Genomic DNA, 18046 nt, shown 5'->3' on the forward strand with positions numbered 1-18046 from the left:
AATAATGTTTTACCTGTGGAAATACTGTCAGTCATTAAATAACCTTTTTCCTTTGGAAATACTGTCAATCAAAACAATTTGTTACCTGTGGAAATACTGTCAGTCATTAAATAACCTTTTTCCTTTGGAAATACTGTCAATCAAAACAATTTGTTACCTGTGGAAATACTGTCAGTCATTAAATAACCTTTTTCCTTTGGAAATACTGTCAATCAAAACAATTTGTTACCTGTGGAAATACTGTCAATCAAAACAATTTGTTACCTGTGGAAATACTGTCAGTCATTAAATAATTTGTTCCTTAGGAATTACTGTCAATCATTAAAATAATGTTTTTCCTGTGGGAATACTCTCAGTCATTGAATAATTTTTGTCCTGTGGAATTAGTCAATCATAAAAAAATTGTTACCTGTGGAAATACTGTTCATCATTAAATAATTTGTTACCTGTGGGAATAATGTCAAACATTAAATATTTTAGTGGGATGAAACAATCACTAAATATTAACAAGCATCAAATTTAGCAAGGCAAGTATTTTTTGGCATGATTTTATTCACACTGGACAACAAATCAAAGTTGACAATTCTAGCTAACAATTCAGTCCAAGTTCTCACTGCGTGAACTAAAACAACCATGACAATCTGGCCTATATGTCCAAGTCCTCACTGTCTGAACTCAAACAACTGGACAATTTTTCCTATATTGTGTCCATGTCCTCACAATCTGAATGCAAACACAGACAGTTTTGTCTATATTGTGTCCATGTCCTCACAATCTGAATGCAAACACAGACAGTTTTGTCTATATTGTGTCCATGTCCTCACAATCTGAATGCAAACACAGACAGTTTTGTCTATATTGTGTCCATGTCCTCACAATCTGAATGCAAACACAGACAGTTTTGTCTATATTGTGTCCATGTCCTCACAATCTGAATGCAAACACAGACAGTTTTGTCTATATTGTGTCCATGTCCTCACAATCTGAATGCAAACACAGTTTTGTCTATATTGTGTCCATGTCCTCACAATCTGAATGCAAACACAGACAGTTTTGTCTATATTGTGTCCATGTCCTCACAATCTGAATGCAAACACAGACAGTTTTGTCTATATTGTGTCCATGTCCTCACAATCTGAATGCAAACACAGACAGTTTTGTCTATATTGTGTCCATGTCCTCACAATCTGAATGCAAACACAGTTTTGTCTATATTGTGTCCATGTCCTCACAATCTGAATGCAAACACAGACAGTTTTGTTTATATTGTGTCCATGTCCTCACAATCTGAATGCAAACACAGACAGTTTTGTCTATATTGTGTCCATGTCCTCACAATCTGAATGCAAACACAGTTTTGTCTATATTGTGTCCATGTCCTCACAATCTGAATGCAAACACAGACAGTTTTGTCTATATTGTGTCCATGTCCTCACAATCTGAATGCAAACACAGTTTTGTCTATATTGTGTCCATGTCCTCACAATCTGAATGCAAACACAGACAGTTTTGTCTATATTGTGTCCATGTCCTCACAATCTGAATGCAAACACAGACAGTTTTGTCTATATTGTGTCCATGTCCTCACAATCTGAATGCAAACACAGACAGTTTTGTCTATATTGTGTCCATGTCCTCACAATCTGAATGCAAACACAGACAGTTTTGTCTATATTGTGTCCATGTCCTCACAATCTGAATGCAAACACAGACAGTTTTGTCTATATTGTGTCCATGTCCTCACAATCTGAATGCAAATACAGACAGTTTTATCTATATTGTGTCCATGCCCTCACAATCTGAATGCAAACACAGACAGTTTTGTCTATATTGTCTCCATGTCCTCACTGCCTTAACTCAAACACCTTGACATTTTGGACTTTTACAAATTCACCATGATTTAACCATTTAATTTTTCACACATTTTTCTCTGATACATAGCAGCATATTTATGTTTCCAAATTTTTACACGAAAATCTTTTAGTTTTTAAAAAGTTTTTATTTCAATGAAAATATAAATCAAAGTTGATAGGTCAATTCCTAGACCATTGTGACCATCTATAGAGAACCAATAATACAAATATTAATAATGAATTTTTTAAACAAGGGTAACACATTACAGTAAATTCTAATCTCCCCCAGTACCATCTAATATTCAATTTATAGTATTTACATTTACAACATGTATTCCAATAGCCCACATACACACACATGCATGCACATACCAACAAATACAAACAAGGTGGGGGGCCCTGAGTGGCTGAGTGGTCTAAAGCACTCTCCGTTATGGATCACTTCCATCTCACCTCTGTCTGTGTGGGTTCGAGTCTCGGATTCAGCCAATGTGGGTATGTGAGAAAGCTTCCAGTAGCTTCTCGAGGGTTGGTGGTTCTTTCCAGGGATTTCCTGGGTTCTTCCTCCACCATTAATACTGGCCACCATGTATAGCCTGTCATGTACTCAAAGGTGGCATTAAACGCTACAACAATAACAACAACAACAAAGGTGAACATTATTTCTATTTCTTATTTTTTCCATGTGGACCAGGTATTGTGTTAAATGAACATATTATATCAGAGAAATACATCTCATTTTTAAGAGTCTTTTAAAAGAGGGAATTCAGCATAATACTCCTGAATAAACAAGACTACCTTTGTACTGTTTAATTGATAGGGTGAAACCGTGTGTTAAGAATTTTACATTAGATTGTAATATTCATTAAGTTGATCTTCACACAGTTGAAATATATCATATACAAGCAGGTAGATGCCCAGACAAGATTTATGCATGAAATTTACCTTTCAATTAAAAAAGCCTCATGAACGGGTGCAATTTTCTGAGTTTAAGAGTTGAGGTGTCAGACAAATCATTTAGAATTAAACTATATATCTTTTTTGTAATTTTAGAATTTTAAAGCACCACCCTATACAATACTACAATAGTTCATATGTGGCCGAGGCACTACTAGATACAGTACTACAACAGTCCACACATGGTTGAAGCACCACTCCATACAAAATACTATAATAGTCCACATGGGGTTGAAGCTCTACTTGATACAATACTACAACATTCCACATGTGGTTGAAGCACCACACCATGTAATACTACAATAGTCCCTGTGTGGCTGAAGCACCATTCCATACAAAATACTACAATAGTCCACATGGGGTTGAAGTACCACTCAGTACAAAATATTATAATAGTCCACATGGGGTTGAAGCACCACTCCATACAAAATACTATAATAGTCCACATGTGGCTGAAGCTCTACTTGATACAATACTACAACATTCCACATGTGGTTGAAGCACCACTCCATGTAATACTACAATAGTCCACGTGTGGCTGAAGCACCATTCCATACAAAATACTACAATAGTCCACATGGGGTTGAAGCACCGCTCCATACAAAATGCTACAGTAGTCAACATGGGGTTGAAACACCACTCCATGTAATACTACAATAGTCCACATGGGGTTGAATCACCATTCCATACAAAATGCTACAGTAGTCAACATGTGGTTGAAGCACCACTCCATACAAAATGCTACAGTAGTCAACATGTGGTTGAAGCACCACTCCATACAAAATACTACAATAGTCTACATGTGGTTGAAGCACCACTCCATACAAAATACTACAATAGTCTACATGTGGTTGAAGCACTACTTGATACAATACTACAACAGTCCACATGTGGCTGAAGCCCCACTTCATACAAAATATAACAGTCCATGTGTGGCTGAAGCACCACTTCATACAAAATACTACAATAGTCTACATGTGGTTGAAGCACCACTCCATACAAAATACTACAATAGTCTACATGTGGTTGAAGCACTACTTGATACAATACTACAACAGTCCACATGTGGCTGAAGCCCCACTTCATACAAAATATAACAGTCCATGTGTGGCTGAAGCACCACTTCATACAAAATACTACAATAGTCTACATGTGGTTGAAGCACCACTCCATACAAAATACTACAATAGTCTACATAGGGTTGAAGCACTACTTGATACAATACTACAACAGTCCACATGTGGCTGAAGCCCCACTTCATACAAAATATAACAGTCCATGTGTGGCTGAAGCACCACTTCATACAAAATACAACAGTCCATGTGTGGCTGAAGCACCACTTCATACAAAATACAACAGTCCATGTGTGGCTGAAGCACCACTTCATAGAAAATGCTACAACAGTCCATGTGTGGTTGAAGCACCACTCCATACAAAATACTACAATAGTCTACATGGGGTTGAAGCTCTACTTGATACAATGCTACAACAGCCCACATGTGGTTGAAGCACCACTGCATACAGTCCACATGTGGTTGAAGCACCACTCCATACAAAATACTACAATAGTCTACACTGGATTGAAGCTCTACTAAATACTTTTCTGCAATAGTCCACATATGAGTTTTCACCAGGAGACTTCTTGTGATGTCTTGTTTGCCCTGAACAAAAATGATCCCAAAATGACTTCCTATATGACCACCATCCTGAAAATTTTGTTATCACTGCTACTCCAGGATGGATGGTCATAATGACATCAGATTTTCATCAAAAGATTGCCAGTCTGACATCCACTATGTCCACTATGATGGCCATCATGAAAATCTTATTACTGCTATTTCTCCATACTGGATGGTCATACTAACATGGAGTTTCTTCAAAAAGACTTAATATCATGTCTAGTTGATCCTTGCTGAAAATGTTACCAACCAGACATCCAAACTGGCTACTGCCGTGGCCATCTTGAAAATTGTGTTATTGTTACTCCTCCTGAATAGATGGTCTTATTAACATGGAATCTTCACTAAAAGACTTCTTACATAGAGTTGATCCTATAACAAAATGGTGCCACCTGGATATCCAATATGGCTGCTATGTTGGCCAAATTGAAAAGCTTGCTATGGCTATGACCCCTTGTGAGCAGTCCAGGAGATTGTCATGACAAGACTTCTTATGATGCTTAGTATTTGGACCTAAATAAAAATGGTGGTCATCTTGAGAACCTTGTTATCTTCTTGAAGGGTTGGTCATTTCGACATGGGGTTTTCACTCTATAACTTCTATCACAATATGCAGATGGTCTTAATGATGCCAATGTGACCTCCCAAAATTTTATAAAACTTGTAACTACTTTTAAACAGATGGCCATACCAACATAAAAAATTCTTAATTCCAATAATAGCTGATTTTGTATTAAAATGATGATGATCAATCTCCAAAATGGCTACCTTGATGGACATCATGAAAATATTGATACCACTCCTGTGTCTTATTTATGTGGGGGTCTTAACTAAAACATTTTTTGCAATATTTAATTGGTTATGAATGACAATGGTACAAATCTGACCACCAACATATTCATACTTCTGTGAAGGAATTGTGAAAACCAGACTTAATTGACACTGGAGTAAAGTCAAAGGTCATAGCTTTCATTTTTGTACTTCACTGAGGTTATGAAGATATTGAATAAGTGAATTTGATTGGACGTTTAGTTGCATTCCAATGAACAACATACATGATTGTCAGCACTCTGGACATTGATTTTAAGGTCAATAACTTGACATTGGTTTTTAGCTGTGTTGGCCTGTATGCATGACAACACAAACAAGTATCAATGGATTTCTATCAACCTAGTTTGTGGATGTACCATAAGTACTTGTTTATAAGTCGGGTCAAACTGCAAACAACAAAGATCCTGATCTGCCATAGCATAATACAACTGCAGATCAGAGTCTGTGCTGTTTGTTCTACCAATTACTCCTTACAAACTGCACAGATGCAGATCTGCCAGCACATTATGCAATGGCAAATCTGGGTCTGTTCAGTTTGCAGTTGGGCTCAAAAATATAAGTGATTACATACAGTATCTGATAAATACCAAGAATTATGCCACTTTGGTTTATTTTATTTTTTTGTTAATATTATAGATTTTACTAAACAAAGCACATGGGTATATTTTTACATTGTCATAGGCATATTGAATAATTTTCTTTCCATGAAATCAGGTTGAAGATCAATCTTGTGAGCATGCTAACTCAAACATAAATCAGATTTTTATATGAAAATTGGTTTATACAACCCATTCTCTTGAAAATTGAAGTGTGTAATTTGTGGTCTGAATGGTGGCTGAATGGAAAGAATGAGACAGAGAGACAACTGAGCCAGGCCTTAATCAACAGTATCATAATCCTCTTACCAAGATAACACCTGCTATGGACCCCTGACATGCAACTGTGTCCTCTAATCTGAGAGGATTCAACGTAGTTTGTCATCTCTCACAGGGGCCAAGACCTCCCTTCACTAAACCAATAAGCATGAAAAATCTTCAAAGACAAATTTGTATGACTTATCTAAACATTACACAATTTTAATCCCTATGGTATGAATGAGAGGTGTGACCTCAGAGACCTGGGATAATTACAAACTTTAACATGTCTTCATACTTCTGTTATGCTGTCATCTTCATACCTTAACCCAATGTGAATGAAGTGCCAGTTTTATCAGAGGATCAATTAAAATACTCATATGTCCCACAAAAAAGAGAATTAAATATCCTGCCATTGTTTAGTGGAGATAACTGGAAATGCTAAACACTACCAACATTGACTGAGTCACAATAGTGATAATCTCGATTCTTTCATCAAATCATCTCAGTAAACAACACATGTGTTTATTGTCTGTGGAAATATTTAAATACAACTTAAATGCCTGTTGTAGAACAAAGGTTGTCTCTCATTTACCAGTTCATACATGTCTGGAAGTTGAATGGCTATGGAATGGCAATTAAAACATTCATTTCATTCCACATTTCCTGCTGCTTGTGTCTTAAATTTACATGTTTTTCTCTTACAAAATGTATGTTGATAAATTAACATTCAGAAATGTAATTTTTACTTCCTTTCAAATGCATTGCATTAATCTGGCTTATGCCTCAATCTCATAAATGAAACATCCTTTTTTAAACAACTATTTTTAATAACAGGGTGAAATAAGCTAAATATATAATAGCCTTCAATCAAAATTAATTGCATTACAGATGTATGCCATTTATAGTACATTTTACCGATCATGTATCCGACATACTAACATACTACTAAAAATAATAATAATAATATTAATAATAGTTTATTTTCAGACGGTGACTGAATTACTTACAAATGAGAAACTAATCTACCTTCAGGCCCTCTATTATAAATTACAAGCTAATAATAGTATGTTCACACACACACAAATGCACACATGCAAATACACAGTATATAAACAACTATTACATAATTGCTGCAGAAATGAAAATGAAGCACAGGAGGTGGGTATTGTAACATGCACTGTAATAAGTACACCATTTTTTTATTTTTATGATTTCATCCATCTCATACATCTATTGTGGAAGGAGGAGATGCTTGGAGCTGATTTAAGAAATATTTAACATTATTCCAAACAATCACACCTGAAAATTTAAAGCTATTTTGGAATAGCTCCTTATGTGGTTTGGGTACTTGGATAGATCTTAGATTTGTGGGCTTTACCAGTAGATTCTCTTTCCTGAAAAATGGTGCTTACGGTAAGTGGGGGCAGATTTTGTAACCACCTTGTACATTATTTAGGTCTTTTGCCAAAAAAATCTTTCATGTATTGGCAATACTTTGAATGTAAGCATTGTAGTTTAAATATTTTGTTTTGCTGATCAAAAATTATTTTACATGCCATTTCCTGGAGTTATGAAATTTTTCTTGGAATTACAGCAGTTGTGTTCCCCCAATTATATTACTGTAGTCAAGATGCGGTTGAATGTAAAAAAAAGTGGCTCTGTAATGTAACAGAAATGCAGTCCATGATTTTCTTAAGGAGCCAAAGATAAAGAGTTTATTTTGTTTGAGACCATTGCAAGTTAATATCTACAAATATTCCAAGAATCCTTTTTAAACAGGTCATTTTTAGACCAGTATTATCATAGAGAACATGCAGCATATCAGCTTGCAACCTACTTCTTTCTTCAGTGTATTTATCAACAAGACATTTGTTTTGTTCATACTGAGGATCATTCCATTTTTCTTGCACCATATTTGAAGTCAGAGGAGACTGATGGGTTTTTTCAACTTTAGATTGTTTGTTTTGAGCATCAAACAAAGTAGAGTCATCAGCATACATGTCAGTTGATGAGACTGCATCTCCTTTTTTTAGGGGTAGGTCATTTCTGAAATGTGGAAAAAACAAGGGCCACAAGATCTTGTGGCACTCCACGACTTATCATTTTAGTTTCAGATGAGTGTCCATTAAATGTTACCTGTTGAGACCTATTGCCCAAGTAGGATGTGAGCCAATTAAGTGTATCTTCATTACATTGATAGATTTTTTAACTTTTCAAGACGAATTTCATGATCTGCTAGGTCAAAAATCAATCATTATGGTACCAACTAACTTTCCTTCATCTAAGGCTTTCAGCCACTTATCAGTCATAGAGATAAGTGCAGTTTGATAAGAATGATCTTTCGAAAGAAGCACACTGTAATGCAATCCTCCTATATAGTTTCCTCTACTTTTTCTCATGTTCCCTAGCATCAGTATGGATAGAGATTTTCCAGATGCCCATGCAGAAAATCCTTATCCTGTCCTGCCTGACTATCATCCTACCTCAAATGACATCATAACAGAATTCTGGCTGGACTGACTATCATCCTACCTCAAATCACATCATAACAGAATTCTGGCTGGCCTGACTATCATCCTACCTCAAATGACATCATAACAGAATTCTGGCTGGCTTGACTATCATCCTACCTCAAATGACATCATAACAGAATTCTGGCTGGCTTGACTATCATCCTACCTCAAATGACATTATAACAGAATTCTGGCTGGCTTGACTATCATCCTACCTCAAATGACATCATAACAGAATTCTGGCTGGCTTGACTATCATCCTACCTCAAATGACATCATAACAGAATTCTGGCTGGCTTGACTATCATCCTACCTCAAATGACATCATAACAGAATTCTGGCTGGCTTGACTATCATCCTACCTCAAATGACATCATAACAGAATTCTGGCTGGCTTGACTATCATCCTACCTCAAATGACATTATAACAGAATTCTGGCTGGCTTGACTATCATCCTACCTCAAATGACATCATAACAGAATTCTGGCTGGCTTGACTATCATCCTACCTCAAATGACATCATAACAGAATTCTGGCTGGCTTGACTATCATCCTACCTCAAATGACATCATAACAGAATTCTGGCTGGCTTGACTATCATCCTACCTCAAATGACATTATAACAGAATTCTGGCTGGCTTGACTATCATCCTACCTCAAATGACATCATAACAGAATTCTGGCTGGCTTGACTATCATCCTACCTCAAATGACATCATAACAGAATTCTGGCTGGCTTGACTATCATCCTACCTCAAATGACATCATAACAGAATTCTGGCTGGCCTGACTATCATCCTACCTCAAATGACATTATAACAGAATTCTGGCTGGCTTGACTACCATCCTACCTCAAATGACATTATAACAGAATTCTGGCTGGCCTGACTATCATCCTACCTCAAATGACATCATAACAGAATTCTGGCTGGCTTGACTATCATCCTACCTCAAATGACATTATAACAGAATTCTGGCTGGCCTGACTACCATCCTACCTCAAATGACATCATAACAGAATTCTGGCTGGCCTGACTACCATCCTACCTCAAATGACATCATAACAGAATTCTGGCTGGCTTGACTATCATCCTACCTCAAATGACATTATAACAGAATTCTGGCTGGCCTGACTACCATCCTACCTCAAATGACATTATAACAGAATTCTGGCTGGCCTGACTACCATCCTACCTCAAATGACATTATAACAGAATTCTGGCTGGCCTGACTACCATCCTACCTCAAATGACATCATAACAGAATTCTGGCTGGCTTGACTATCATCCTACCTCAAATGACATCATAACAGAATTCTGGCTGGCCTGACTACCATCCTACCTCAGACGACATTATAACAGAATTCTGGCTGGCCTGACTACCATCCTACCTCAGACGACATTATAACAGAATTCTGGCTGGCCTGACTACCATCCTACCTCAAATGACATTATAACAGAATTCTGGCTGGCCTGACTACCATCCTACCTCAAATGACATTATAACAGAATTCTGGCTGGCAAATGGCTACTCAGACTCATTTTTAAGATGTCATCATGGAGATGACCTAACATCATCTACTATTTCTATCAGTCTATTTTCAGACCTTAACGTATCAGGCTGTGTTGCAACCTTATTTCTGAGTTTACACAAAAAAATTTCAGTGTAAACTAAATCTTATACAAACTTTTGAAAGATCAAAAATAGCCAATAGATATTTCGCCTTTTTACTTTTTAGTTAAAACTCATTTTTTAACATGGAATGTAAGACAAATAATCAACCATGAAAGTGTGAATGATGTATGGATGAATAGATAGAAAGGGTTGAAAATAGTAGAATTGAAGAATTGTACAAAATGCAGATCTGAGCTACCATATATATTAGATAAGCCCAACAGCAAACCACACAGACCCAGATCTGATATCACATAATGCACTGGCAGATCTGAGTCTGTGTAGCAATCAGTAGAACAACAGAAAAAGAACAGACCCTGATCTGCAGGCGTATTATGCTATGACAGGTCAAGATCTTTGTTGTCTGCAGTTTGACTTGACTTGTGAGTATATATGGGACAAGTTTAATATGTATGTAAGTTTAATATGTATGTAAGTTTAATATGTATGTAAGTTTCACAGAAATTTCTCAGGTAGTCTGGGAGTTCTGTCCTTGAAACAAAGGTGTTAGTAATAAGAAGAACAGAAAATATACACAAAAACATAAGTACTGAAACTGAAGAATACTGAATAACAAAGACACATACAGATCACCAGTTAAATATGTGTACCAAGTTTGTTTAGATACCTTGAACAGTTTGAGAGTTATGCTCTACAGAAACAAGTGTCCAGAAGAAATGAATGGATGGACAGGAAAATGGATGAAGTCATGGCAAATATTGAAACCAAAGAATTGTGAATAGCACAAAAGGATTATCAGGGTGGCTAGTTTAATAAGTGTATCAAGTATCATTGATATAACTTGACCAGTTTAAGAGTTATGATCTGGAAATGAAAGTGAGGATGTTGAGGAATTGGCAGAAAGAGGGGATATGGAGGAATCAACAGAAAGTGAGGATAGGAGAAATCAACAGAAGTGAGGATTGGAAGGAATCAATAGAAAGTGAGGATATGGCAGAAGCAATAGAAAGAGGGAACATGGAGGAACAATAGAAAGTGAGGATAGGGAGGAATAATAGAGAGTGAGGCTAGGGAGGAATTAATAGGAAAAAAGACATCTGGATTGCTAGACTAATATGTGCACCAAGTTTCACGAAGATACCATGAAACTATTTTGGAGTTATGGTCCAGAATCAAGAATGTTCATGAACAGACTCACAGACAGATGGGGATGGCAATAACTATGTACCCCATGTTACTTGCCCAAGGAGACTGTAGTTGTTTTGGGGGTTTAACACCATTTCTCAGTGCAAGATAGGCTATATATAGTGGCTAATATAACTGGTAAAGGAAGAACCTAGGAAAACCCCAGTAAGAACCCCCAACCCACAAGAAGCTACTGGCAGCTTTTTCACAAATTTACATTGGCCGAGGTCCAAGGAGACAATAACATCAGCAGAAGATAATCCATTCATAATTTTATCTTAAATATTTATTTGGTGCACCCGATATTTGCTATCATAACTTAGTTCACACCCTTCATTTAGGTTGCACTCTACAGTTTCATATTTTTGCTTAGGGTTAAATTTTTTAAAGAAAAGCATTTCCCTGTTTTCCTCACTGGTTATATTGGCTATTCAGAAAAGACCCTGAACATCTTAGGTATTGTTCAAAGAATTTTTAATTCCCTTTATTTTGGTGTATGATTGATGTGTGTAATATGGGTTACAGAGTATACAGCTTGGCCTTGCTTCAGATGTGCACCTTTCAAAAACTGCTGGCTCTACTTGGTCACTTGCTCTTCCTGGACATCAGAGGCAAATTGTAAAGAAACAAGCTAATAATGTTGTTATTACATTTTACATATTGGACAATTCACTACACTTTCAGAAGCTGTTATTGTCTAGTCTGGTTAAAAAAAATCTCTATTTTAGTACCTGCTAAAGATAGTGTACTTCTGACTAATTCTGGCTCACTTTTATAGCACAAGGGAACAGTCATTCTTGTTAGTTGTGTGCTTAGATCATGTAGAATTTCCACAAGTACAATATCCCAAAAAAAATTCAACCACAGTACATGAAAGTGACATATAGGTATACCAACAGTCTCTCCATTCTGCATGTTGCAAATGTAAACAATTTCACTTTACACCTGTCACTCTCTCAAAAGTTCGTAATATCTGTAGAGAGCCCCCTTGCTGTTTTATTTAATAATTCACCACATCAGATCTTGTAGAGATTTTTTGCAAACTGCATGTGATTATGGGTTATTTAGTGCCTGATTTGTACAAGTTGTGTTCATGTGAAATTAAGTCATTCATATCAGCAATACAGCCCTGAAAATAAGTAAAGATGGAGACTGACAATAAAGTTTCCACAAAAGAATTATATGAATCTACTGATAACAGAAAACTCTAAATTTTCAAATTTATAAATTTTGTTGTCTTAAAAGGAAATGTTGTCCAAAAACTTTATTGCTTTTGGTAATTTTAGTAACTGTAAGTGTCAAAATAATAGATACCTCAGTGTCTCTCATGTCCACTACAATTATCAACTACACAATTCCATACACAAATGCAGCATAATCTTATTTCCATGTTCTTATGACATTACATATATATATATATATGTGTGTGTGTGCTCCCAGACAAATTCCAAGTACAGATTGATTACTGAATTAAGCAACTGCAGACAAGATTTGCAAGCTAATCCATACCTATCAAACCAAAATAAAATATAGATCTTTGCAAAGTCAGGTATAACTGGAGTAAGATGTTCTGGTCTACTCTGTGTTTTCCATGACTCATAACAACTCCAGGGCTTTCTGACATTTGTTGCTGATGTATGCATAATGAAAGTTAATTTACAATAAAAAATAACGTCTAAAATTCTCATGCATTATGAATCCTCATAAAACCTTGCCTAAAAGCAGGATGTTGTCTGGAAACAAAAGTAATGTCTCGTATGGGCATAACCAAACTGCTGAATTTACTTGAACCTCAGCAAATGAAAGTAGGTACTTCACAACTGTGTCAGTTGTTAAAATGCATATTACGTCTGTAAACTTTCTAACTGAAAACCAATTACCTGTTAATTAGTAACTACATTTTGTTATATAATTTGGTGATAGATGTGCAAACAATGTAAATAAAGCTAAAGATTCAAAGTGGTTCTAAAAAAGACAATTTGAATAACTGATCAGAATAAAATAAGTGTCAGATTCAATAAACGAATTTTCTCTATATGGTCAATCTGTTTGAAAAGAGGTGTTATGGTAGATCAGAATAAAATAAATGTCACATTCATGTATTGAATTTTCTCTATATGGTCAATCTGTTTGAAAAAGGGTATTTATGGTATAAATACTGCATGAATGCAAACCCTGATAATTTAACTTCAATGATTGTATCAAACTATCTGTCAACCAATTAGTTCACCTATTTACCGATCTAATTAACTATTTATTTACTGTTCATCCGTCCAACCATCATCTTGCATTTCTATTGAAAATATATACAAAATTTAAATAAATATATACAACATAGACATTTTTCATCATTAAGTACATATGATTATCTTCATGAATAGCCATCAATTTGTGAAGCAAGTTCATGTACATGTAACTCAATTACCTCCTTTATCTGTTTATGCCAACTGCCTTAAAACTGGAATATTGAATTGTTAATTGGAATGAATTATTTGCCTATGTTCACAAGCAATGTTAGATGAACAGGCAATGAACCTGAAAATTCCACACTCTATCTCAATATCTACCATATTTGATTTCAGAGATTTCATTGCAGTTAAGTTAAGATGGGTCTTCGAAGAAACAATTCCTCCAATAAAGAGCTTACATTATTATTTACAGTGCTTTACAAAGAAAATTCATAAAATGAATCATTTAATAAACACAAGATAAACATGCATGTAATAGAATCCACTCCATTATAGGGCATAGACATTTTTTATGCTCATACTGTACCTCAATTTACTGTATATTAAGATAGTCCCATCAAATGGAAATAGCAAAACATTTCTACATGTTATATCATTCATCTTTGTGGATAACTGCAAGCATTATATGCCATGTTTCTTATTTTTAATGGGATTATTATGCTGAATCCAATTTGTTTTTTCTTTCCTAATTTTTTCAGATTTCAAGACTTCAATCCTGGAAGCTATACGGTAATAGTAACTGGAGCTCCAATACATTTCACAGATCGGCAGCACCAATTGAAACAAATATTACAATTCTTTAACACATGACTGGGCATTGGCAAACCGAGTGATAATTCATCGAATGAAAAATAATCACCAATGGCTTAGACACTTAGAGGACAATGTTATCCTTTGAAAATATTTATGCTACGGATTTGATCAAACTGATAGTGGCACAAACACAACCCAACTACTTGGAAAAATTCATCAGTGGTTCAGTTTAATTTTGGGATGTGCTGAGAGAGACAGTGAACAACAGGCTGTGTCTGTGTGATTAATTCCCAATTCACTGTGTGGAATATTTTGTTGAGTACATCCTTACTGGTAAGTGCATGAATGCATTCTCCAGTTAATTAATTTCAAATTAGTTTTGTAGTCAGAATTGCATTGAGGCATCTGCCTAAAAGATCTCAAATGTAGGAATATATTTTTCTTAACCTCATATGCAACTATAGCATTTGGAGAGAAAAAACATTTTAGCAACAACGTGATTAAGAGTATAAGCAACAACTTACCTCTTTCAACCACAAACATCCTCATTCATGTACCAATGCACTTGGCACTTTCTCACCTCTGTCTGCGTGGGTTCGAGTCTCGGATTCAGCTAATGTGGGTATGTGAGAAAGCTTGCCAGTAGCTTCTCGTGGGTTGGTGGTTCTTTCTGGGGTTTCCTGGGTTCTTCCTCCACCATTAATACTGGCCGCCATGTATAGCCTATTGTGTGCTGAAAAATGGCATTAAACCCTACAACAACAACAACAACTTGGCACTTATAGCATAAGTAAGCAAATGCAATAAAACATGCAGCATACTTATTGAATTGTCAGATATGAAGAGGGACCCTAGCCTTGTACATGGTCACCTTTACAAAACCCTTTGGACAAAATCATAACAAATGTATTAACTTTATGAAAGTATCCATTCTGGTCCATCTAACAGTGACATTTCAATCCTATATTTTAAAGATGAAATTTGAGTCTGATCACATTTCACACAGCAATACATGTACATAAATTCCATAATGAACACCCATGTCTAGGAATTTAAAGTTGAGGAATAAATATGTTTGCTCAAGTTTATAAACAAAAAAGTATCACAATTAATTATTTAGTTTTCACTCATTATAATGTCTTTTATTATTACAAAAATTACATGGTACTAATATGGACCCCGTCACCAAATTTTTTAACCATTATACTTAAATCAAATTTTAAGGCAAATAAAAGATAAACAAAAACAACTTTAAGTTTGGTACTGGATCTTTTATTTCCTCAAAAAAGCATTATAATTTGATAAAATTAATTGCACAAATACTGTGAACTGAAATAATGTAATTTACATAAATTGAAATTATTACTACTGTATATGTTTGAATATTTTTGGGCACACATACACATAACTAACATACATACAAGCATTCCTTAAATATTGTATGCTATACCATGGTTTTGTACCTAATGTGGCTGGCAATTATGCACCCCAACTACCACAATGTAATGAGAGAGACCCATAATGTAATACAAGATATACTGATATTTGCTAACTTTACTATTTTATCATTTATGGGTGGGGCATGGTGAAAAGGATAACTGAAATATGTCAACATCTATGTTTCCAGAACACTAAATCTACTTACAACTATTTATATTGTTGTTGTTGTCATTTTGGGTTCAAAGCCATTTCTCAGCACATGATAGGCTATACACAGCAGCCAGTATAATTGATGGAAGAAGAACTTAGGAAAACTCTGGCAAAGACCATTAACCCAAGGAAAACTACCGGCAAGCTTTCTCACATATCCACTATGACAAAGGAAGAGACTCGAACCCATGCTGACAGAGATGAAATGACAGTGATCAGGAAAGGAAAGGGCTTTAGGCCACTCAGCCACCCTGGGCCACTTCAACTACTTAGAAAAACAAAGGATCTCCATTATTCAACTTGTCAGACTAAATGAAAAATGTATCTTTTTATAAGTGGTACATCAGAGTCAAATGTACAGACAAATACAGTCATAGCATCACTGACAAAAGTGTGGCAGAATATCACGTATGTCCACTCTATCTGCATCTTCTGTATTCAGTGTATACCTGCTTTTAAGTCAATTCATTTGCAAACTTCACAGACCCAGATCTGCCATTACATAATACACTGGTCGATCTGGCATTGTGCAGTGAATTAGGAGTGATCAGTAGAACAAACAACACAGACCCTGATCTTGAGGTGCATTATGTTATGGCAGATCAGGATCTTTGTTGTTTTCAATTTGACTGGACTTATAAGCGAGTAAATACAGTACTAAATATGTTACATCAAAAGGAAAAAGTAAGAAGCCTTTATTGGTGATTTCAAAATCGTGTTATGTAATCTGAAGTCAAATAGCTTCAAACAGGGAAAAAGGACTCATGAATCTTCCAATGCATTGATGTTGGTCAGAAAAATTCCTTTGACATTGAATTTCCTATGGAACACAAATCCATAATAAAGGATTGAGGGTTTAAGTCAAAATTAATAATTGTGAATAATGAAGCAACCTTAAAATGTCAAAACAACCTAATGAAAATTTACTTTGCTTGAAATAGCATGTAAAAAAGCTGAACTTCGTGCAAACTTTAAGTAATGTTAAAACACATATATACCTGTCAACTCTACCACTGCAAAAAAAAATCCCAACTTTTGGGGTAATTTCACACCTATCTTGTATCTCCTGATTTTTGCAGAGAACACCCAAATATTACATTATGCCAGTCGATTTTCATTTTTCTGAAAAAGAACCCCATAAATAGGTGTATCCACAGAAGTCATGTTCTATTTTATCTTGTTGTGATGTAATTACACAGCACACTGATCATGGGACATAACCTGTCTGATAGCTAAAATGCAGGACTTAGACCAAGTCTGGTGTGTGTTGAAGTGAGGAGTATAAATTTACAGCATTAATAAAACATTTTAAACATTTTTAAACTTCCAAACACAAACAAGATGAAAGCTTGCCTGATAAGCATGATCCAAAGCGAGCAAAATGGATGAAATATCTGCTTAAATTAAAACCAGAATGGTTTGGCAGTATCAGTTGGTTTTGCAAGTCTCACCAGGGTCGGCACCATGTCTTTTGTACATGTTGTAAGAAGACCGTGTGTACAAGACATGGTGGACTAAATGATGTCAAGAAGCATGAAGCTACTGAACTACACAAGGCAGTGTCGCATAAGTTCAGTAGATTAAAGTATTAGGATGTTCATGACAATCGTGGGCCCCACAACTCAATCCTAGGAACTAGCAATCAAAGCAGAGGTGAAGTTTCACAGCGGAACACAGTGTCATGTCTTTTTAAAATGTGTTTCTGTACCATAATCATAACGTTATTGATTTAAAAGCTATCTAAATTTAAATGTGTTTGTGGTAATGTTGAAAATGGGCAATATTTTGTGAAATCAACATTTTTAAAACTTTGGCAAAAAAACTACTTATTTTAGGTCCCAATCTCCTTAATTTTCTATTCAGTCTCCCTACTTGGCTTTTGA

The 18046-nt window shown here is 35.5% G+C and overlaps 1 protein-coding gene across 1 annotated transcript in view; it reads left to right on the forward strand.

Moving 5' to 3' along the window:
• The first annotated feature begins 14462 nt into the window (after positions 1 to 14462).
• LOC149770054 (uncharacterized) overlaps positions 14463 to 18046 on the forward strand; it is a 90366-nt gene continuing 86782 nt past the window's right edge. Inside the window, exon 1 of the mRNA XM_089949465.1 lies at positions 14463 to 14846. The gene's annotated coding sequence lies outside the window, so the exon portion shown is untranslated. The remainder of the gene's footprint in view (positions 14847 to 18046) is intronic.

Source organism: Sinohyriopsis cumingii, unplaced genomic scaffold, assembly GCF_028554795.1.
Source record: "Sinohyriopsis cumingii isolate HCF-2022 unplaced genomic scaffold, ASM2855479v2 utg002807l, whole genome shotgun sequence".
NCBI lineage: Eukaryota > Metazoa > Mollusca > Bivalvia > Unionida > Unionidae > Sinohyriopsis > Sinohyriopsis cumingii.